The sequence below is a fragment of the Papio anubis genome, chromosome 20 (assembly GCF_008728515.1).
Source record: "Papio anubis isolate 15944 chromosome 20, Panubis1.0, whole genome shotgun sequence".
In the NCBI taxonomy this organism is placed as follows: domain Eukaryota; kingdom Metazoa; phylum Chordata; class Mammalia; order Primates; family Cercopithecidae; genus Papio; species Papio anubis.
Genome location: NC_044995.1, coordinates 48,869,711 through 48,893,919, shown reverse-complemented (window position 1 = coordinate 48,893,919; position 24,209 = coordinate 48,869,711). Strand labels below are relative to the sequence as shown.

The 24,209-nt window shown below is 52.1% G+C and overlaps 1 protein-coding gene across 1 annotated transcript in view; it reads right to left on the bottom strand.

Annotated features, from left to right (window-relative positions):
- The window catches only part of GNG7 (G protein subunit gamma 7), a 212,774-nt gene extending 191,508 nt beyond the window's left edge, over positions 1-21,266 (bottom strand). The window contains exon 1 of the mRNA XM_003914624.5: positions 21,213-21,266. The gene's annotated coding sequence lies outside the window, so the exon portion shown is untranslated. The remainder of the gene's footprint in view (positions 1-21,212) is intronic.
- Positions 21,267-24,209: the final 2,943 nt, after the last annotated feature.

Here is a 24,209-nt window from a genome sequence, read left to right as displayed (position 1 = left end):
GGAGAATTGCTTGAACGTGGGAGGCGGAGGTTGCAGTGAGCGGAGATCATGCCCCTGCACTCTAGCCTGGGTGACAGAGCAAGACTCCGCCAATAAATAAATAAATAAATAAATAAATAAATAAATAAATAAGTAAATAAATAAATAAATAAATAAATAAATAAATAGAGATGGTTTCTCACTACGTTGTCCCAGGCCAGCCTGGGTGGGAAGTCAGGCTGGTCTCGAACTCCTGACCTCAGGTGATGCACCTGCCTCGGCCTCCCAAAGTGCTGGGATTACAGGCGTGGGCCACCTCGCCCAGCCAAGTCTCCCATCTCTAATTTTTTTTAAAAAGACCCTTTTCCCCGGAATAGTTGCTAGATACTCTCCACGCCTTTTGTGTGGTCTTCTTACCTGGTCTTGAGGTAGGAGCCTCTTCTACAGATAAAGCAAACAAAAACAATGCTCAGGCCAAAGAAGATGCTGGCTCCCATAAAGACTAGCAGAGGGGAGGCGGGTGGGGAGTCCGGAAACTTCAAGATGTCACTGAAGCACAAGGTGACATCAGACAGGGAGAAGAAATGGGGGAGCGGGAGCAGGCGGAGATGGTGAAAGCCTGAACCGAGGGCATTCCAGGTGAGGAGAAAAACGAGAGAGAGACCCTGGAGGAGGAGGGAGGGGAATGAACTGAGCTGTGAGAAAACTGCCCGGGGCTGACTGGCTCTTACGCAGGGACAGGCCAGCTCGGGCAGGGACGGGCTTGCTGCTGGGAGGTGCCCGTGCAGAAACAAGAAAGGAGCTCCTGCAGGGGCTGGCCAGGGAGCTGGTGGACAGCATCGGCCAGAGGAGCTCAAATCCTCCCTCAGCCCCAAGGGGCCGAGCTGCAAAAGCAGTGTCAAATGGACAAAAGTCCCACCGGGCACAGAACCGCAACCAGCAAGTCTACGGGTTTAAAAATAAATGGTGGGGCCGGGCGCCGTGGCTCATGCCTGTAATCCCAGCACTTTGAGAGGCCGAAGCCAGGCGGATCACTTGAGGTCAGGAGTTCAAGACCAGCCTGACTTTTTTTTGTTTTTTTTTTGAGAAGGAGTCTCGCTCTGTCTCCCAGGCTGGAGTGCAATGGTGTGATCTCAGCTCACTGCAACCTCCACCTCCTGGGTCCAAGCGATTCTCCTGCCTCAGTCTCGTGAGTACCTGGAATTACAGGCTCCCGCCATCACGCTCGGCTGATTTTTGTATTTTTAGTAGAGACGGGGTTTCACCATGTTGGCCAGGATGGTCTCGATCTCCTGACCTTGTGATCCACCTGCCTCGACCTCCCAAAGTGCTGGGATGATAGGTGTGACCCACCGCGCCCGGCCCGCACCAGTGCTATTGATGGCGAACATTGACACACTGCTATTGATGGAGACCCCAAAGTGGCAGCGACACAAGTGGCCCTGGACAGATGCGTGGATCAACATAGCATGGTCCATACACACCCTGGAGTACGATCCAGCCTTCAACAACATGAAGTCCTGACACAGGCCTCGGTGCAGATGCACTTTGAGGACCTCAGTCTCAGTGAGAGAAGCCAGGGCACAGAAGAACACATCCTATATGATCCACTCCTAAGAGGTCCCTAGAGCCCTCAGGTTCACAGAGACGGAAAGCAGGATGGGGGCCGGGCACGGCAGCTCGCACCTGTAATCCCAGCACTTTGGGAGGCCGAGGCGGGCGGATCACTTGAGGTCAGGAGTTCAAGACCAGCCTGGCCAACATGGAGAAACCTCGTTTCTACTACAAATACAAAAATTGGATGGGTGTGGTGGCGCACACCTGTAATCCCAGCTACTCGGGACGCTGAGGCAGGAGAATCGCTTGAACCCCGGAGGCAGAAGTTGCAGTGAGCCGAGATTGCACCACTGCACTCCAGTCTGGGTGACAAGAGTGAGACTCTGTCTCAAAAAAAAAAAAAAAAAGAAAGTAGGATGGGGGTGCCAGAGGCTGGGGAGGGGGCTGGGGAGTGGGTGCTTCCTGAAGACAGAGTTTCAGTTTGGGAAGATGAGAAAGTTCTGAAGGGGACAGTGGTTGGTTAAATGTACCCCAAAAATGGTTAAACGGGGAAATTTTATGTTACATGTAATTTACCACAGTGAAAAACGAAGAGAAGGCTGGGTGCAGTGGGTCACACCTATAATCCCAGCACTTTGGGAGGCCGAGGCTGGAGGAGCCCTGGTTAAATGTACCCCCAAAAATGGTTAAATGGGGAAATTTTATGTTACATGTAATTTACCACAGTGAAAAACGAAGAGAAGGCTGGGTGCAGTGGGTCACACCTATAATCCCAGCACTTTGGGAGGCCGAGGCTGGAGGATAGCTTGAGCCCAGGAGTTGGAGGCCAGCCTGGCCAACATAGCAAGACCCCATCTCTACAAAAAAAGTTTAAAAATCAGCCGGGCGTGGTGGCATGCACCTGTGGCCCCAGCTACTTTGGGAGGCTGAGACAGGAGGATGGCTGGAACCCAGGAGGCAGAGGCTGCATTGAGCTGTGATCGCACCACTGCACTCCAGCCTGGGTGACAGAGGGACACCCTGTCTCAAAGTGAAATAAGGGAGGCAAAACAAAACAAAGTGGGCGAGAGTGAGAGACAGGGGACAGGGTGGGAAGTAACGAGGTCCTGTGCAGCATGTGCCAAACGTCAGATCCCCAGTAACATCCGTGACCACCCGGTCTCCTCCTCCCGACACCAGGGCCTGGTGGGCAGGGGACGGCCTTGAACACCCAGCGACACCCTGCCGTTGTTTGCCCGGTGAAAAGAGGCCACTAAGAAAAGGACCTTGGTCAAACAAAGGGCCCTATTCACTGTCCCCGAGAGAGGAGGGCCTGGGCTCTTTCTCTCCAGAGCCCTTCTGTCCCGGCCCAGTTTCGCTTTCCAAGGACACTCCAACCCCACCTCAGCCCCCACCAATATCCTGCTTTCCAGCAATCCTCTGCTTTTCCCAGACACTTTATCAGCGCGAGAACGTGGACCCAGGGGTGTCACCGCGGTCCCAGAGGCCGAGGGCGGGAAGTGCCGGCGGTCAGGCAGTTTCCCAGCCGTGTGTGGTCTCTGTCTCAGCCTTTTTTTTTTTTGAGACAGTCTTGCTCTGTTGCCCAGGCTGGAGTGCAATGGTGCGATCTCGGCTCACTGCAACCTCCGCCTCCCGCGTTCAAGCGATTCTCCTGCCTCAGCCTCCCGAGTAGTTGGGATTACAGGCGCCCGCCACCACGCCCAGCTAATTCTTATATTTTTAGCAGAGATGGGGTTTCACCACATTGGCCAGGCTGTTCTTGAACTCCTGGCCTCAAGTGATCCACCCACCTCGGCCTCCCAAAGTGCTGGGGTTACAGGCGTGATCCACCGCGCCCGGCCTCCCCACTCCTTTTTAAAAATGTCGCATCTCAGGCAAAGCTATGCTCAACACCCCGGCCGGGCGCCTGCTTGCTTCAGTCTCCAGCACCGGGATCCCGGCCAATCCCCCCAACACATTTGGGACCGACAGGACGCATATGTCTCCAGTCAGAAGGGAGCTGTCTCTCCCGGGCTGTCTTCAGCGTTTGCTGCCAGGATGGGGAAGACGACGCGTTTCCAACACCCTGAAACGATCCTTTTGTGGGGTAGGGTCAAAAGAGAAGTTTCCTTTTTTTTTTTTTTTTTTTTTTTGAGACAAGGTCTGGCTCTGTCACCCACACTGGAGTATAGGGGCATGATCTTGGCTCACTGCAGCCTCAACTTCCTGGGCTCAAGCAATCCTCCTGCCTCGGCCTCCTGAGTAGCTGAGATTACAGGCATGCGCCGCTACACTCAGCTAATTTTTTCCTCTTTTTTGTAGACATGGGGTCTTCCTATGTTGCCCACTGGTCTCAAGCTCCCGGGCTCAAGCAATCCTCTCATCTTGGCCTTCCAAAGTGCTGGGATTAGGCTGTGCGTGGTGGCTCACGCCTGTAATCCCAGCACTTTGGCAGGCCGAAGCAGGTGGATCACCTGAGGTCAGGAGTTCGAGACCAGCCTGGCCAACATGGAGAAAACCTGTCTCTACTAAAAATACAAAATTGGGTGTGGTGGCACATGCCTGTCATCCCAGCTACTCGGGAGGCTGAGGCAGGAGAATCTCTTGAGCCTGGGAAGTGGAGGTTGTGGTGAGCCGAGATCACACCATTGCACTCCAGCCTGGGCAACAAGAGTGAAACTCTGTCTCAAAATAATAATAAGAAGAAGAAGAAGAAGGAGGAGGAGGAGGAGGAGAAGGAGGAGAAGAAGAAGAAGAGGAGGAGGAAGAGGAAGAGGAACAAGAAGAAGAAAAGGAAGGAAGAAGAAGAAGAAGGAGAAGGAGAAGGGGAAGAAGGAGAGCTGGAATGACAGGAGTGAGCCACCAGCCCAGCCAAGAAGCTTAAATCATGATGCGAAGATGAAAAGCAAAGTTTGCAAGACGAAGGATGGAGTTGGTGTCAGTGTTCTGGGGAGGTGGGGAGTTCCCTCAGCAAGAATGACCTCAGAGTAGCTGGCAGGTGGGCTAAGGCCACCTGGGCTGGGAGAACCAGGTTAACAGCACCAGTAGGAAGTCACCAGGGTCTCAAGGACCCCCAAGAAGGAGAGAGCAACAGGGCATCTCACTCCTACATGTTCTTTCCCAAAATCCGTAACCCCAGTCTGATCACGAGAGAAATATCTGACAAACCTAGATCAGAAGTAAGTCTGCACACTACCCAGCCGGTCCTCCTAAGACCGTCCGGGTCATGAGAGGCAAGGAACGTCTAAGACATGGTCCCAGCCAGGAACGTCTAAGACATGGTCCCAACCCGGAGAAAGTCCCGGAGACGAGCCGGCTAAATGTCAGGTGGGATTCTTGATGGGGTCCTCGGGCAGGAAAGGATATTAGGGGAAGTTTAATGATATTTGAATAAAGTGTGGAGTTTAGTTAACAGAAAGGAACCCACTGTTAGCCGGGCGCAGTGGCTCATGCCTGTCCTCCTAACACTTTGGGGGCCTGAGGTTGGAGGATCGCTTGAGTTCAGGAGTTCGAGACCAGCCTGGGCAACCTAGTGAGACCTCATCTCTACAAAACAAAAATTAGCCAGCGGTGGTATTGCGCGCCTTTGGTCCCAGCTACTCAGGAGGCTGAGGTGGGAGGCTCGCTTGAGCCCGGGAGTTGGAGGCTGCAGTGAGCCATGATCATGCCGCTGCACTTAGCCTGGGTGACAGAGTAAGACTCTGTCTCAAAAAAAAATTTAATTCAAATTTTAAAAAATATTTTTTAATGGCAAAGACCACATTTACATTTGCACCAACCTAATAAATACATAAAATAAATAAATAGATGAGAAAAAATTAAACAAAAATAAAAATAATGCAGAAAAAACACCAAAATGCCCATCATACTATACATAGCACCAGGCTATAGGGGAAAAACAAATAATTATATATAATTGTTCCCAAATCATTAAACCCTCCTCATCATGGAGGCTATAGGAATAAAAGCTCCTAACAAGACCATATTTGGTGACCTCCCAGCACTTTGGGAGGCCGAGGCGGGTGGATCACCTGAGGTCAGGAGTTCAAGACCAGCCTGGCCAACATGGTGAAACCCCGTCTCTACTAAAAATACAAAAATTAGCTTGGTGTGGTGGTGGACACCTGTAATCCCAGCTACTCAGGAGGCTGAGGCAGGAGGATCACTTGAACCTGGGAGGCAGAGGTTGCAGTGAGCCGAGATGGCACCATTGCACTCCAGCCTGGGCTACGAAGTGAGACTCCAACTCAAAAAAATATGTATGTCTATATATATTTTTTAAATATTTAAAAAATATTTTTAAAAATATTTAGCCGGGTGCGGTGGCTCAAGCCTGTAATCCCAGCACTTTGAGAGGCCGAGATGGGCGGATCACGAGGTCAGGAGATCGAGACCATCCTGGCTAACACAGTGAAACTCTGTCTCTACTAAAAAATACAAAAAATTAGCCGGGTGAGGTGGCAGGCGCCTGTAGTCCCAGCTACTCGGGAGGCTGAGGCAGGAGAATGGCGTGAACCTGGGAGGTGGAGCTTGCAGTGAGCTGAGATCCGGCCACTGCACTCCAGCCTGGGTGACAGAGCAAGACTCCGTCTCAAAAAAAAAAAAAAAAAAGAAATTTAAATATATATAAAAGGCTGAGGCAGGAGAATGGCGTGAACCCAGGAGGCGGAGCTTGCAGTGAGCCGAGATCGCGCCACTGCACTCCAGCCTGGGCGACAGAGCGAGACTCTGTCTCAAAAAAAAAAAAAAATATATATATATATATATAATATATAAAATATATACAAAATATGAAACTATATTTAAAATATAAAAATATATATCAATATTTTAAAATTTTGTTTTTAAATTTAAAAAAATTTTTAAATTATGTGTATATATATATACTCGATGCAATTCTCTGAAGTTAACTCTTAGAGCTCTGGCAACACAGAGGCTGAAATGACATGACAAATGCTAAAGTACAAAGTTCCAAGATCAAGTCCCAGCATGACCACTAACTCGTGAAACCGCCAGGCCTCAGCTTTGCCAACGGTAAAGCACGCGAGATGAACTCGAGGGCCAACACGCTTCTTCGGTAAGAGTCCAGACACTCGGTATTTTCAGCCTTGCAGTGGAGCCACTCTCTGTGGCAGTGACTTAACTACACCGTGGTAGCAGAATGCCCAGAGCTGTGTGCCAATAAAACATTATTTCTGGACGCTAAAATCGGAATGCCATATAATTGTCTTGTGTCATGGCCTTTTCTTTTGACTTTTGTGTTTTGCTTCTTTTGGTGGCGGGTAGAAGGGAAGCTGCCTTTGACTTTTTTTTCCCAACCATTTAAAAATGGAGGCCGGGCGCGGTGGCTCACGTCTGTAATCCCAGCACTTTGGGAGGCTGAGGCGGGAGGATCACTTGAGGTCAGGAGTCTGAGACCAGCCTGGCCAACGTGGCGAAACCCCGTCTCTACTAAAAATACAATAATTAGCTGGGTGTGGCGTCGGGCGCTTGTAATCCCAGTTACTTGGGAGGCTGAGGCAGGAGAATGGCTTGAACCAGGAGGCAGAGTTTGCAGTGAGCCAAGAGCGCACCACCGCACTCCAACCTAGGCGACAGAATGAGATTCTGTTTCAGAAAAGTAAAATAAAATAAAAATAAAAATGAGATAATCATTCTTAGCCCACGGGCCATATATAAAACCAGGCTGTGGGCCAGAGGTGGCCCAAGGGCGGTGGTTACTGACTCCTGGACTGGACGTGCTCCAAGCCCCTTCCTCAGCTGCCTTTCGAAGATGCTCTGATTGCAAATCCACCTGAGGTTTTCAATTTCAACCTGTTGGCTCAGTTCTTTTTTTTTTTTTTCTTCTCAAGACAAGGTCTCGCTCTGTTGCCCGGGCTGCAGTGCAATGGCACAATCTCGGCTCACTGCAGCCTCCACCTCCCAGACTCAAGCAATCCTCCCACCTCAGCCTCCCGAGTAGTTGGGGTTACAGGCACGCACCACCACGCCCAGTTAAGCTTTGTATTGTTAATAAAGATGGGGTTTCACCATGTTGGCCAGGCTGGTCTCGAACTCCTGACCTCAAGTGATCGTCCCACCTCAGACTCCCAAAGTGCTGGGATTACAGGTGTGAGCCACCGCGCCCAGCCAGGGCAGTGAAACTATATGATACCACATATCCTCACACCCTTCTCCAAACCCGTAGAATCTTCAACACCAAAAGTGAACTCCAATAGAGCCTGGGGACTCTGGGTGACAATGATGTGTCAATGTGGGTTCATCCATTGTGATGATAACAAATGCACCACTCTGGTATGGTGTGCTGGTGGTGGGGGAGGCTGTGTATGTGGGTTGCAGAGGGTGGTGTATGGGAACTTTCTGTTCTTACCGCTCAATTTTGCTGTAAACCTAAAATAGCTCTAAAAAAATAAAGTCTATTTAAAAACCCAAAAGTATCTTTGTACTTTAATGCAATCACAGAATCATAAAATCTTATTAGAAATGGTTTAGGCTGGGCTCAGTGGCGCATGTCCGTAATCCCAGCATTTTGGGAGGACGAGACTGGAGGATTGCTTGAGCTCAGCAGTTTGAGACCAACCTGGGCAACATGGCGAGACCCCATCTCTACTGAAAATGGAAAACTTAGCCAGTCGTGGTGTTACATGCTTATAGTCCCAGCTACTCAGGAGGCTGAGGTGGGAGAATCACTTGAGCCTGGGAGGCAGAGGCTGCAGTGAACCAAGATTGCACCACTACACTCCAGCCTGGGCAACAGAGCAAGACTCTTTCTCAAAAAAAAATAAAAATTAAAAAAAATAATAAAAGGAAAAGAGTCGGGCGCAGTGGCTCATGCCCGTAATCCCAGCACATTGGGAGGCCGAGGTGGAAGGATCACTTGAGGTCAGGAGTTTGAGACCAGCCTGGCCAACATGGTGAAACCTCTTCTCTACTAAAAATACAAAAATTAGCCAGGTGTGGTGGTGCACACCTGTAGTCCCAGCTACTCAGGAGTATGAGGCAGGCGGATTGCTTGAACCTGGGAGGTGAAGGTTGCAGTGAGCCAAGATCACACCACTGCCTTCCAGCCTGGACGACAGAGTGAGACTCTGTCTCAAAAAAATTAAGATAAAACAGGGCAGGCACAGTGGCTCACGCCTGTGATCCCAGCACTTTGGGAGGCCAAGGCGGGTGGATCACAAGGTGAGGAGATCAAGACCATTCTGGCTAACCCGGTGAAACCCCGTCTCTACTAAAAATACAAAAAAAAATATTAGCCAGGCATTGTGACGGGCGCCTGTAGTCCCAGCTACTCGGGAGACTGAGGCAGGAGAATGACGTGAACTTGGGAGGCGGAGCTTGCAGTGAGCTGAGATCGCACCACTGCACTCCAGCCTGGGAGACAGAGCGAGACTCCGTCTCAAAATAAAATAAAGTAAAATAAAATAAAATAAAATAAAATAATAAATAAAAAAAATTAAGATAAATCAAAATAAAAGAAAAAGAAATTATTTAGACCAGTGATTCTCAACTAGGGACGTCTCTGCCTTCGGGGAGCCCTGGGCAATATGACGGGGGAGCTCCTGGCATGGAGTGGGTGGAGTCCAGAGACGCTGCTCAGCACCCAGCAATGCCCAAGACAGCCCCACCCCAGAGAAGGATCCAGCCGCAATGCCCACAGTGCCCAGGGGCGAGAGATCCTACTTTATCCAGGTCTCACCACTTCAATAACAATACACTTAACATTTACAAAGTGCTTTACAATTCCCAGTGCATCCCTTCTGTACGTGGCCAGGGCCAGGCGTTCCCACCCTGTTTTACAGACCAGGAGTGGTCGGGGCACGTCTCAGGGGGGCTGCGTGGTCACCTGTGGCCTCTCTGCCCCCCGGGGGTTCTGGGAGGGACACGAACTCAAAATTCCCACTTCCTTCTGCAGCCTCCTGCGCTCCCAGGGGCCCCTGCAGGCACAGAGTTCTCCACTGGTTGTGGGATGGTGCACGTGTAATTTTTCTGTAGCTGGGAAAAGGCAGGAGGGAGGAGGGGGAAGCACGAAGGGATTTAGCACCTGGGATCACACAGTCCGGGAAAAGCCTGACTCTCACTGCACGCAGGGGACGAAGGCGTTGGGGGTTACACTGTGAACCCCTCCAGAGGAAAGGTCCATGACCCAATCCTGCACACCTGGGACTGGGAGCTTATTTAGAATTAAGGTCTTTGCAGATGTCATGAATTTAGATGCAGTCACACTGGATTAGAATGAACCCTAAATCCAACGACCGATGGCCTCCTTTTTTTTTTTTTTTGACAGGCTTTTGCTCTGTCACCCACGCTGGAGTGCAGTGGCACAATCACGGTCCACTGCAGCCTCGACTTCCCAGACTCCAGCGATCCTCCCACCTCAGCCTCCTGAGTAGCTGGGACCACAGACGCGTGCCAACACGCCCAGCTAATTTATGTCTTTTTGGTAGCGATGGCATTGTTTCCTGTTGCCCAGGCTGGTCTCAAACTCCTGGGCTCAAGCGATCTACCTGCCTTGGCCTCCTAAAGTGCTGACCCAGACTGACCTCACAAGAGGAGGGAAATTTCGGCCGGGTGCAGTGGCTCACACCTGTAATCCCAGCACTTTGGGAGGCCAAGGCGGGAGGATCACCTGCGGTCAGGAGTCAAAATCAGCCCAGCCAACATGGTGAAACCCCGTCTCTACTAAAAACACCAAATTAGCTGGGTGTGGTGGCACACGCCTGTAACCCCAGCTACTCCAGAGGCAGAAGAATTGCTTGAACCTGGGAGGCGGAGGTTGCAGTAAGCTGAGATCACACCACTGCACTCCAGCCTGGGCAGCAGAGCAAGATTCCATCTCAAAAAAAAAAAAAAAAAAAAGAGGAGGGAAATTTCCACAGACACCCAGGGAGAAGGACTTTTGTGGTGACAGAGGCAGAAATCGGATCAATAAGCCATAAGCCAAGGACTCCCGGAGCCCCTGGAGAGCGGGAGAGGCAGGGAGACTCCCCCGGAGCTTCTAGAAGGAGCGCAGACCTGCTGACACTGTGATTTCAGACTCCTGGTCTCCGGAACCACGAGACAATACATTTCTGTTATTTCAGCCACCCGGTCTGTGGTCATTCATGACAGTGGCGGTCCCAGGCTCCTCCTACAACTGGGCACTGGCAAGGCCGGCAAAGTCCAGGCCTTACTTTCCAACCACTCTGAAGCCACAGCCGTCTCTGTGCCAGCAGACTCTGCCAGGACATCTGCACTTGAACTTGGCTGGATTCATCTCTTTTCTTTGATTCCTCCTGGCTTTGTTGTCCATCAAGTTAGGGAGGTTTTTTTAAGAAGGCCAGAGGCAGCGGTCTTGGCCTTGTCAACAAAGGTCAAATGAACAATGAAAACCGGCGTCGTGGCTCACACCTGTAATTCTAGAACTTGGGCTGGCTGAGGTGGGCGAATTACTTGAGCCCAGGAGTTCAAGTCCAGCCTGGACAACATAGCAAGACCCCATCTCTACAAAAGATACAACAATTAGCCAGGTGTGGCAGTACATACTTGTGGTCTCAGCTATCTGGGAGGCTGAGGCAGAAGGATCACTTGAGCCCAGGAGTTCAAGTCCAGCCTGGACAACATAGCAAGACCCCATCTCTACAAAATATATCACAATTAGCCAGGTGTGGCGGTACATGCTTGTGGTCTCAGCTATCTGGGAGACTGAGGCAGGAGGATCACTTGAGCCCAGGAGTTCAAGACCAGCCTGGACAACATAGCAAGACCCCATCTCTACAAAAGATACAACAATTAGCCAGATGTGGTGGTACATACTTGTGGTCTCAGCTTGAGCCTGGGAGTTCAAGGCTGCAGTAAGCTGTGATTGTGCCACTGCACTCCAGCCTGGGTAACAGAGTAAGCCCCTATCTCATTAAAAAGAAAAGCAGACATTCAGCCAGGCACAGTGGTTCACGTTTGAAATCCCAACACTTTGGGAGTCCAAAGCGGGTGGATCACTTGAGCTTAGGAGTTCAAGACCAGCCTGGGCAACGTAGTGAGACTGCATCTCTACAAAAAATTAGCCGGATGCAGTGACATGCGCCTGTAGTCCCAGCTACTCCAGAGGCTGATGCGGGAGGATCGCTTGAGCCCAGGAGTTTGAGACCAGTCTGGGCAACATAGCAGTACCCCATCTCTACAAAAATTTAAAAAAAAGAAAATTAGCTGGGCATACTGATGCGTGCCTGTAGTCCCAGCTACTCCGGAGGTTGAGGTGGGAGAATTGCTTGAGCCAGGGAGGCGGAGGTTGCAGTGAGCCAATATTGCACCACTGCACTCCAGCCTGGGTGACAGAGCAAGACCCTGCCTCAAAAAACAAAAAAAAAGAAAAGAAAAGAAAAGAAAAGAAAAGCAGACTTTTTTTTTTTTTTTTTTTTTGAGATGGAGTCTCCTTCTGTTGTTCAGGCTGGAGTGCAATGGTGCAATATTGGCTCATTCCAAGCTCCAAGCTCTGCCTCCCGGGTTTACGCCATTCTCCTGCCTCAGCCTCCCGAGTAGCTGGGACTACAGGCGCCCGCCACCTCGCCCGGCTAGTTTTTTGTACTTTTAGTAGAGACGGGGTTTCACCGTGTTAGCCAGGATGGTCTTGATCTCCGGACCTCGTGATCCGCCCGCCTCGGCCTCCCAAAGTGCTGGGATTACAGGCTTGAGCCACCGCGCCCGGCCAAGAAAAGCAGACTTTCAACTAATTAATGTACATCAAAGGTAATCTTTTTCTACTTTACCATCCTCCAAAGAGTAACTGTACAGAAATTCCAAAACGGTAGCCATTTCTGCAAACCAGGGTCCCTCCCCCGGGCACTGTGGACATCGGGGCTCTGGACCATTCTCTGGGGTGCGGCCATCCTGGGCACTGCAGGGCGCTGAGCAGTGTCCCTGGCATCCACCCACTCCATGCCAGGAGCAGCGCCAGTCGTGACAGCCACAAATGTCCCCAAATACCACTCAGTGTCCCCTGAAGGCCAGAATCGCCCCCAGGGACAAGCTCTGATTTAGGGCATGGCTAGACATGAGACAGAGACAGCACCAGATAAATGTGTCAAGGGTTAAAGAATGAATGCCCACATTCTACCCACCCGCCGCCACAAGTCTCTAATCAAATGCCACCTCCTCTTGGAGGCTCTCAGAGGTCAAGGTCCCTGTCTTCATTCTGTAACCCCAGCACCCGACACAATATCAGACACTTAATGTTGTATTGTGAACATTCATAAATGTCTGTAAAATAAATGACTCTGACCTTGAAATGTCTCCATGCCTAAGAAATCTTGGTTGTTTGAGGATAAAATTCTCTTCCTTCTCTCTCTTGGGCTGGGCTACATTTGAGATTCTAAGGTGGGGTCAGCATAGGGGATTTGGGTCAGAAATGTCAAGGCTATTTGGAATGGGTGACACCATTTTTAGAGGAATCTACATTTTGGGGAGGTTTTTGTTGTTGTTGCTTTTTTTTTTTTTTTTTTTTTTTTGGCAGGGAATGGCACTTAACTAGTTCAACTATAGTTTTTAGGGGAAGAAAACAAAAACAAAAAACAGTTTTAGTTTAAAGGATCTGTTCTACTATAGCCTGATACAGAGCAGTGGTTCTCAACCCCAGATGACTGCGGATAATGTCTGGGGATATCTGTGGCTGTCACAACTCAGGGGTGCTCCTGGCGTGGAGTGGGTGGAGGCCAGGGACGCTGCTCAGCACCCTGCAGTGCGCAGGACGGCCCCACCCCAGAGGACAATCCGGTCCCCCCATCTGCAGTGCCAAGAGGGAGCCCCTACATTATTTGGGAGAAGATCAAGTCGGCCTCCTGATCACACTGGACACCAGAATAAACTCCCAACGGGGCAGTCGGTGTAAACCAGGGGGACCCCCAGCTCCTGGGACTCACCTCCTCTCTCCCTCCCCACTCAGGATGTGGATTTCAACGTGTGCAGCCTCCTGGGACTTCAGCAGGGCAGAGGATCATGGGACGCAGAGTCTCCTGGGGTCCGTGGAACCCCCTAGCCCAGATGTGATCTGCTCCCTGAGGGACACGGGGCTGTGTCTGGGGACATCTGTGGTAGTCACAACTGGAGGTGCTCCTGGCAAGGAGTGGGTGGAGGCCTGGGATGCTGCTCAGCACCCTGCAGTGCCCAGGACGGCCCCACCCCAGAGAATGATCCTACTCAGGCCGTCACAGAGTAGGGTCGAACTCGAGCTCAGGAGTTCGAGACCAGCCTCGGCAATACAGGGGGACCTCCATGTTTACAAAAATTTTTTTTAATTAGCTGGGCATGGTGGCGTGCATCTGCAGTCCCAGCTACTCTGGGAGGCTGAGGTGGGAGGATTGCTTGAGCCCGGAGTTTGAGGCTGCAGTGAGTCAGGCTGAGAAAATGTGTGGGGAGTGGCATAGGGAGACCTAGCGCCCTCTGTGTACCCACTAAGATGGGCCAGTCTCCACCACTCCATTCCCTGGCAAACTAGTATTCTACTCAAAGCTTCCCCGTGGCCTCCCGTCTGGACCTTCCTTAGCCCCCTCTCTCTACCCACCTGGACGACTTCTTATCACCCCTGCACCTACACAGCTCCCAGAACACGCAGGCCTGAGGCCCCCACCTCTGTGCCACCCTGGGCTCAGGCCCCACTGACCCGGGCTGCCATCTCCACGGCCCCCACACCAGCACACAGATGCCTCATTCACGTGGTGCTCCCAGGGCCTGGCACCAGTTCTGAGGCTTAAAATAGGCACACAACGGGCCTTTGTCGGATAGAGGAAGGAAGGAAGGAGCGTTTCAGACAAAGGAGACAGCAACGGCAGCGTCCAGGAAACCCAGGGGCACTGGGGAGGTGGATGGAGCCAAGTGGGGGGCACTTGAAGAGTCAGAGGGCAGGGCTGGGCCATGCAGGACCGTGAAGACCCCATGAGGAACTGGGGTGCCATCGTGCGGGTGCTCACTTGGTAGGGGGCAGGGAAGTTACCGTCTGATCAGTGCCCAGGAAGCTTACTGGGAAGGTCTTGCTGGAGTCAGAGAAACCAGAGGCCACTTTGTCACCTCAGAGGCTCCCGCCAGAGATGAAGAGGCTCTCAGCTCAAGAGGGAGCACTGAGATGGGAAAGAAAGGAGACAGAACGGGCCGGGCATGGGGGCTCACGCCTGTAATCCTAGCACTTCGGGAGGCCGAGGCAGGCGGATCACCTGAGGTCAGGGGTTCGAGACCAGCCTGGGCAACATGGTGAAGTCCTGTCTCTACTAAAAATACAAAAATTATCCGGGTGTGGTGGTGGGCACCTGTAATCCCAGCTACTCGGGAGGCTGAGGCAGGAGAATCACTGGAACCTGGGAGGCGGAAGTTGCAGTGAGCCGAGATTACACCACCGCATGCCAGCCAGAGCAAAAGAAAGAAGACAGAGAAGGAAGGAGGGAAGGAGAGAGGCAGGCGGGGGGAGGGAGGGAGGGAGGGAGGGAAGGAGGGAAGGAAAGAAAGCACCCCTAAATAAACATCCCAAGCTTCAGTACAGTGGGCTGCCTGCATCCAGGAAAAAGCCATTTACATCCCAGCACCACGCTCCATCGCCCAAAGGCAGAAGCAGCCGGGCGTGTGTTGCTGGATGGGTGGATGAGCACAGCGCTGCCGGTCCACGCACTGGAACACAACTCAGCCCTGAAAAGGAGCGAGGCTCTGACGCAGGCCACAGCATGGATGCACCTTGAGGATGTCACACGCAGTGAGAGACACCAGACACAAAAGGCCACACAGGGTGTGACCCATTTCTTTGAAATGTCTAGGACAGGCCGGTCCAGAGACAGGAGGGAGAGGCGTGGGTGCCGGGGCTGGGGGAGGGGGTGGAGAGTCCCCCTCATGGGGACAAGGGATCTTACTGGGTGATGGAATGTTTTTTTGTTTGGTTGGTTTTTGAGACAGAGTCTTGCTGTGTCGCCCAGGCAGGAGTGCAGTGCCGTGATCTGGGCTCACTGCAACCTCCACCTCCCGGGTTCCAGCGATTCTCCTGCCTCGGCCTCCTGAGTAGCTGGGATTACAGGCACTTGCCACCACAGCCAGCTAATTTTTGTATTTTTAGTAGAGATGGGGTTTCGCCATGTTGGCCGGGCTGGTCTCAAACTCCTGACCTCAAGTGATCCTACCCCTTCAGCCTCCCAGAGTGCTGGGATCACAGGAATGTTCTGAAAGGGGCTTATAGGGATGTTTGCACAGCTCATAAACTTATTTAAAAGATGGAATTGTATCCTTAAAAGGACTGAATGTTATGAAGTGTAAATTATACCTCGATTTTTGTCATAAAAAGCAGTAAGACTTTTCCTTTTACGAGGTTCAAGTAACTGTTCGTGGAAGCGTCTCAGTGCTGCCCACAAACCCCCCTTGCCCACCCGTGTCAGGAGCGGATCTGGGGGAGGAACCACACAGACAGAGTGTGGCCCACTCACGCCGCAGGATGGGGGAGGAGGAGGAGGACAGGAGGGACCCCTCGGGGGCTGCTGTGTGACTGAGGAGAGGTCAACCCATCTCCTCAGTTCTCACACTCATCTGTAAGGTCTCCTGGGTGACGTCAACCATGAACACTTTTCTCTAACTCTTAAGAGACAGAGGCCAGGCCAAAGAGGGCATGTGTAAAAAGCAGTGACAAGTGAAGTCAAGAAATGTCACTGAGCGGGGGGAGGCGCCCGACATCACCAAGGACGCCGAATTGCAGAAATCAGTCGTGAAAGGACACAGCGGCCGGGCGCAGTGGCTCACGCCTGTCATCCCAGCACTTTGGGAGGCCGAGGTGGTTGGATGACCTAAAGTCAGGAGTTCGAAGCCAGCCTAGTCAACATGGTGAGACCCCCGAATCTACTAAAAATACAAAAATTAGCCGGCGTGGTGGTGCATGCCTGTAATGGAAGCTACTCGGGAGGCTAGGGCAGGAGAATCGCTTGAACCTAGAAGGCGGAGGTTGCAGTGAGCCGAGATCGCACCACTGCACTCCAGCCTGGGCAATGGAACAAGACCACATCTCAAATAAAAAGGACAGGCCGGGCGTGGTGGCTCACGCTTATAACCACAGCACTTTGGGAGGCCGAGGCGGGCGGATCACCAGAGGTCAGGAGTTCCAGACCAGCCTGGCCAAAATGGTGAAACTCCATCTGTACTAAAAATACAAAAATTAGCTGGGTGTGGTGGAGGGCACCTGTAGTCCCAGCAGAGGCTGAGGCAGGAGAATCGCTTGAGCCCTGGAGGCGGAGGTTGCAGTGAGCCAAGATTGCACCATCACATTCCATCCTAGGTGACAGAGAGAGACTGCGTCTCAAAAAAAAGGAAGGAAGGAAGGAAGGAGAAAGAAAGACAGAGAAAGAAGAAAGAAAGAGAAAGAAAAGAAAGAAAGAAAGAGAGAGAAGAAAGAAAGAAAGAAAGAAAGAGAGAGAGAGAGAAAGAAAGGGAGAGAAAGAAAGCACGCACGCACCAGCTCCCAAGCCCCTAGAGACCAGGCACGACCTTCTTGTAAGAAACCATGAAGCATCTTCAAAAATACAAATGACTCGGTGGATATGATTTTAAAGACCATTGCTGCTTCCAGACGCAACTGAAAAAATCGGAATAACACGTTGAATGAAGAAAGGAGTGTTTTCCACTACTACTCGGTGAACAAGAAAAATGCCTCCATTCAGTAAACACGAAGCCGAATTATCTACACGTGAGAGTAATTTGTGTTTAGTTCTCTTTGCTGTCAAGCAGTGGGGCCCCAGGGTTTATTAAGCATGAAACAAGAACAGAAAATAACGGCCTCAGTCAAAGGATGTTTTCTAAATAAAGCTCAGTGAGATCAAGATGCACCTGCGGAATTCAAGCTACGTTGGAAGCTTCATGCTCCAGGTTAAAACCGAGAAAGCACATTGCAAACATTGTCATCTTCCAATGCCTGTAACTGACAACTTCATCCCATCTTCTAAATCAGTATTAAGTGTTCAAAAGTCACCTAAAAGACCCACCTAAAAATAAGTAGCCTTTTTTTAATTTTTTTTTTCTTCTTTGAGACAGAGTCTCACTCTGTTGCCTAGGCTGGAGTGCAGTGGCGCAATCTCAGCTCACTGCAACCCCTGCCTCCTGAGTTCAAGTGATTCTCCTGCCTCAGCCTCCGAAGTAGCTGGGACTACAGGCGCATGCTACCACACCTGGCTAGTTTTTGTATTTTTAGTAGAAACGGGGTTTCACCATGTTGGTCAGACTGGTTTCGAACTCCTGACCTCAAGTGATCCACCCACTTCGGCCTCCCAAAGTGTTGGGATTACAGGCGTGAGCCACCGCGCCCGGCCATAAGTAGGCATTTCTAGTGTTTTCTAAAAGCAGTGAGACCTTACTTCTCCCCTCTCAAAACGATAGCACTAAATGACTTAAAAACAATCCCCAATTCTGAATGGCCCCACTTCATGCACCTCAAAGGGGAGATGAGGTCGTTAAAGGAGAAAATAAATCAGTTTTGTCTATAACAAGGGTTCCACACCGGAGTGTCTCTGTCCCTACAGGACACTGGGTGATGTCTGGAGACATCTGTGGTTGTCACGATGCAGGGAGCTCCTGGTGTGGAGTGGGTGGAGGCCAGAGATGCTGCCCAGCACCCTGCAGTGCCCAAAAGGCCTCACCCCAGAGAACGATCAGACCCCAAATGTCCACAGCGCTGGGAGAGAGAGACCAAACGCACCCCATACACTGAAGTTGTAAACTCAACATTTCGAGCGTATAATCACAGCTGGATGTGGTTCCTTACGGGGCACCCTTAAATCACAATGACCCAGGCAGCCTTCTCTTAAACAGGTGCATTTGTTACTTAACGAGCCTTGAGTATCTCCTGCCACCAGGTGTGGACAAAGTCATCTTTCTTTTCAGTTTTTTACTCACTTTTAATAATATGGAGACAGGCTCCATATTTGAGACTCCATCTCAAAATAATAGTAATAATAATAATATTAAGAAATATTTTTCTTGCTGTTGGAGATTCTTTTTTTTTGTTTTGTTTTTTGAGACAGAGTCTCTCTCACTTGCCCAGGCTGGAGTGCAGTGGCATGATCTCGGCTCACTGCAACCTCCACCTTCTGGGTTCAAGCCATTCTCCTGCTTCAGCCTCCCAAGTAGCTGGGATTACAGGCAAACACCACCATGCCCAGCTAAATTTTCTATTTTTAGTAGAGACAGGTTTTCACTCTATTGGCCAGGCTGGTCTCGAACTCCTGACCTCAGGTGATCTACCCACCTCAGCCTCCCAAAGCGTGGGGATTACAGGCATGTGCCACCACAACCACCCATGCAGATTATTTTTGAAAGCTTCTGGGGGTGACCCTGATGTATGCCCCTAAGGTTGCAGGACTAGAGTCAAGTTCCAGTCACTTCCTTTCCTCTCCTCTGTGACAACTCAGGCATCCCACTCCTCTACCTCCAAACGCACCCAAGAAAAAAACTGGATTGAGTACATTATTCTCCATGCTTCAGGTACCCTGGCTACCTGCTAGGAAATATTCCATGCATACATCCCGTAATTCGACCCTGAGAGGCACATGCTACCGTTTTTATTATTCCCGCTTTGCAGGGGAGTCAACAACACCTTCAAAAGATGATACAGCCCAGCAGCGAGAGGCCGAGTGGGAACACACAGGCACATCTCCCAGAGGCCCCCGACTCTCCCTCAGGGCAAGATCGCAGCATCCCACGATGGGAACAAGTTTGTGAACTTGGCATTTGCCTCGCTGACACCTAGCAACCGTGTGAAGACGCTTAGCTGGGAATCCGCTGCCTCTGTTCATCAAGCTTGTCTTCCACCGCCCACCTCCCAGCCCCTAGCAACCCCCGCTCCCCAGGAAAAATACAGCACCACCCACGTCGCTCAATATCACCGTCCCAAAAACTCCCACTTTAGTTCCTGAAAAATTCAGTCACCGACAGGAGCCTTTCTCCTTCCTGAAGCGTTCTCCTTGGCACCCTATATCCTAGAAATAAACCTCAAAAAGTATTCCAAACTCCCGTCTCCTTCAGCTCACTGTTCCCAGGGGGGTTCTGCTCCGTGCCCGGTTCTAGAGCAAACAATTAACATCTCCCCCAAAAGTAGAGGGGTGAGTCCTCTCCAAATTCCTTTTAACTGGATCCTACCTGAGACACCTCCCCACACCCCGTTTTCCTCCTAATTAGTTAACGTCTAGCAAAACACCTGCCCCCAGGTTATCTCCAGCCTGGGACCTTACTCCCACCGCCTTTCTCACTACCTCACCCTAACTTCCTTCTCCCTGAACCCCCCTCCACCCCACACACTCACAAGCTCCCCATTTCCCCCTGAAAGCCCCCAGACCCCTTCTGGAACAAGCCTGGCCCCCCACCTGTATGCTCCAGCCACTCTCTGGCTCACCCCAACTTTGTTCTTCTGCTCCTTTTCAGCTAAGCCTAACCCCTGGGCCGTCAATCACCGCCCTCCATCTTCACCAACCCCATTCCTCAGTCCTCTCCCCAGACAACCTCAACCTCTAATTCCCTCTGCAGCCCCCTCTCCAATGAACCCCACTTCAAACTTCATCCCCAGCCCCCTCCCCAGCTCCCTGCAAACCTCAACCCCACTCCCAGCTCCCTCTTCAAATAAGCTGACCCTTGACTCAACCCCTGCTCCCCTCTCCAGCTAATCTCAATCCCCAGCTACACCTCCAGCGCCCTCCCCAACTAACTCAGATTTCCAATTCCACCTCCAGCCCCTCGACCTACAATTCCAGCCCCCTCCCCAGCTAACTCGGACCTCCAACCCCACTCCAAGCCCCCTCCGCAGCTAACCTCGACCTGCGACTCTAGCCCCCTCCCCAGCAAACTCAAGACCTCCAGTTCCACCCCAGCTCCCTCCCCAGCAAACTCAAGACCTCCAATTCCACCACCAGCCCCTTCCTAGCTAACCTGGACCTGCAACTCCAGACCCCTCCCCAGCTAACTCAGACCTCCAATCCTACTCCAAGCCCCCTCCCCAGCTAACCTCGACCTGCCACTCCAAACTCCTCCCCAGATAACTCAGACCTCCAATCCTACTCCAAGCCCCATCCCCAGATAACCTCGACCTGTCACTCCAGCTCCCTCCCCAGATAACTCAAACGTCCAGTCTCACCCCCAGGCCCCTCCTCAGCTAACTCAGACCTCCAGTTCCACTTACAGCCTCCTCTCCAGCTGAGCTGGACCTGCAACTCCGGCCCTCTCCCCAGCTAACTCAGACCCCCATCTCACGCTCAGCCCCCTCCCCAGCTAATTTAGACCTCCAATCCCACCTCCAGCCCCCTCCCCAGCGAACCTGAACCTGCAACTCCAGCCTCCTCTCCAGCTAGCCGTCATCCCCAGTGGAGTCCCAGTGCCCGGACCCAACCCTTCCCCAGTTAACCTCCATCTGCACCTCCTGCCCCGTCCCCAGTTAACCTCGACCTGCAACTCCCGCCCCCTCCCCAGCTAGCCCTGAGCCCCAAGTGCAGTCCCAATCTCCAGCCCCAGGCCCTCCCCAGCTAACTCCGACCCCCAAGCGCAGCCCCATCCCCAATTCCAATCCCAGCCTCCAATTGCAGCCCGGGTCCCCAGCCCCAGCCCCCCTCCTCAGCCAACTCCGACCCCCAACTCGGTCCGCAGTCATTTCGGAGCCGTCCCAGTCCCCTCTCCGGGACGCCGGCCGCGCCCTCACTTCCCCTGGCCCGAAACGCGGGCGCCCTTACCTGCGCTCGGGCCCCGCGGCCGCCTCAGCCCCGCCGCGCAGCCGAACCCGCCGCCCCGGCCCGCGAGCGCTCGCTCCCCTCTGCGGGGGCGGGGCCGACACTCGGGGGGCGGGCCCTGGCGTCCCGGCACGACCAATCGCGAGCCCCGGCGGCGGGAGGCCGGAGCGGGGGCGGGGCGCGGGGCAGGCAGCGGGGTAGGCTGCGCCCAGGAGAGCGGGGCGGGGCTCCGGGCGCGGGCGGGGCCGGGGGCGGGGCGAGGAGCAGCTTTCCAGGGGTGACTTCGTGACGTCAGGAAGGCGCGAGGCGTTTCGCGAGTTCGAATCCCGCGCTAGGAGACCGGGTTCGAATCCTGCATGCCAGCTCCAGGGGCTCATTTGAGGAGGAAGAATGTCAGTGATCGTAACTGCTGCGCCGCTTTCTTGAATACTTTATAGGCTCCCTTTCGTGGAACCCGCTGCATAAGGCCAGAAGGCGAGATTACTATCCGCATTTTACAGAGGTGGAAACTGGGTCTCAGAGAGGTGAAACCTAAGGTCACTTGCCCCCTAAGATCACTTGCCCAAGCCTGTCTCATCATTTCCAAGGTTTCTCAGTTTCCTAACTCATGGCCCTGGATTCACAAATTCCTGGGCCCCAACCCAGACGGAATGAACCAGAATCCTACAGGGAACTGGACCCTGCAATCTGTCTTTTGTTTTGCTTTTGTTTTGTTTTTGAGACAGGGTCCCACTCAATTGCCCTGGCTGGAGTGCAGTGGTGCAGACATAGCTCACTGTAGCTTTGAAGTCCCGGGCTCAAGTGGTCCTTCCACCTCAGCCTCCCAGGTAGCTGGGGCCACAGGCACGCACCACCACACTCGGCTTTTTTTTTTTTTTGAGATGGAGTCTTGCTTTGTTGCCCAGGCTAGAGAGCAGTGGCATGATCTCGGCTCACTGCAACCTCCATCTCTCAGGTTCAAGTGATTCTTCTGTCTCAGCTTCCCGAGTAGCTGGGACTACAGGCACCCACCACCACGCCCGGCTAATTTTTGTATTATTAGTAGAGATGGAGTTTCACCATTTTGGCCAGGCTGGTCTTGAACTCCTGACCTCAGGTGATCCACCTGCCTTGGCCTCCCAAAGTGCTGGGATTACAGGTGTGAGCCACCGTGCCTGGTCCTGGCTAATGTTTTTGTTAGAGATGGGGTCTTGCTATGTTGCCCAAGCTGGTCTTGAACTCCTGCGCTCAAGTGATTCTCCTGCCTCCGCCTCCCAAAATGCTGGGATTACAGGCCTGGAATCTTCATTTTTCACAAGCTCCCTTGGGGATATCGGGAAACACTTTGTATTTCTCCAAAAGAAGCACACAGCCCTGGAAGGAAGATGGAGCCACCATATTCTGTGACCTCAGGGACTTCGTCCAGCACTGACACTGTGTCCTTGCTGCCCCACCTGAGCCCTGTGATTGGAGCTGCTGGCCAAAATCTAAGATAAACTTCCCCAGGGTTCCAGTCATCCCTGCAGGAACCTCCCTGCTTATCCTCCGGGCTCCAGTGGCCTGCCCTGCAGGACACAGAGAAACCTCCATCTCCCTGCTTGCCCTCCTCCAGGCTCTCCCCACTGGCATTCCCCAAGAGGAATGACTGTTTAAATAGAACTTGAGCAGGGCACAGTAGCTCACAACTGTATTCCTAGCACTTCGGGAGGCTGAAGCGGGAAGATCACTTGAGCCCAGGAGTTCAAGACCAGCCTGGCAACATAGTGAGACCCCAACTCTACAAAAAAATTAAAATATTAGCCAGGGCTGGCGGCGCACACCAGTAGTCCCAGCTACTTCGGAGGCCAAAGCAGGAGGATCGCTTGAGCCTGGGAGGTTGAGGCTGCAGTGAGCTATGATCATGCCACTGCACTCCAGCGTGGGCGACAGAGTGAGACCCTGTCTTTAAAAAAAAAAAAAAAAAAAAGAAAGGAAGTGTTAAATACACAATGGAATATGATTTGGCCATACCAAAGAATAAAATGTCATTTGCAGCAAAATGGATGGGACCGGAGGTCAATATTAAGTGAAAAAGTGAAATAAACCAGACACAGAAAGACAAATACGGCGTGTTGTCACTGATATGTGGGAGCCAGAGAGTTGATCTCATGGAGGTAGAGAGTAGAATGATCAATATCAGAGGCTGGAAGGTTGTGTAGGTTGAGTAGGGGTAAATGAAAAGATGTGAGTTAATGAGTACAAACATTCAGTTAGACAGAAGGAATACATTCTAATGTTTGATAGCAGAATAGGGTGACTGTAGTTAGCAACAATGTATTGTATATTTCAAAATATGATCCCAACACTTTGGGAAGCCAAGGCAGGAGAATTCCTTGAGGGCAGGAGTTCGAGACCAGCCTGGGCAACATAGCGAGGCTTCATCTCTATTTAATAAAATTTGTGTGTGTGTGTGTGTGTGTGTGTGAGAGAGAGAGAGAGAGAGAGAGAGAGAGATGGAGTTTCACTCTTGTTGCCCAGGCTGGCGTGCAATGACGTGACCTCGGCTCACCACAACCTCCACCTCCCGGGTTCAAGTGATTCTCCTGCCTCAGCCTCCTGAGTAGCTGGGACTACAGGCACGTCCCACCACACTCAGCTAATTTTTTGTATTTTTTAGTACAGACGGGGTTTCACCATGTTAGCCAGGACGATCTCGATCTCTGGACCTCATGATCCACCCATCTCGGCCTCCCAAAATACTGGGATTGCAGGCACCCACCCAGACGCGGTGGCTCACGCCTGTAATTGCAACACTTGTGGAGGACGAGGCGGGCGGATCACCTGAGATCAGGAGTTTGAGACCAGCTTGACCAACATGAAGAAACCCTGTCTCTACTAAAAATACAAAATTAGCCGGGCGTGGTGGTGCGCACCTGTAATCCCAGCTACTCGGGAGGCTGAGGCAGGAGAATCGCTTGAACCCAGGAGGCGGAGGCTAAGGTGAGCCGAGGTCGCACCACTGCACTCCAGCCTGGGCAACAG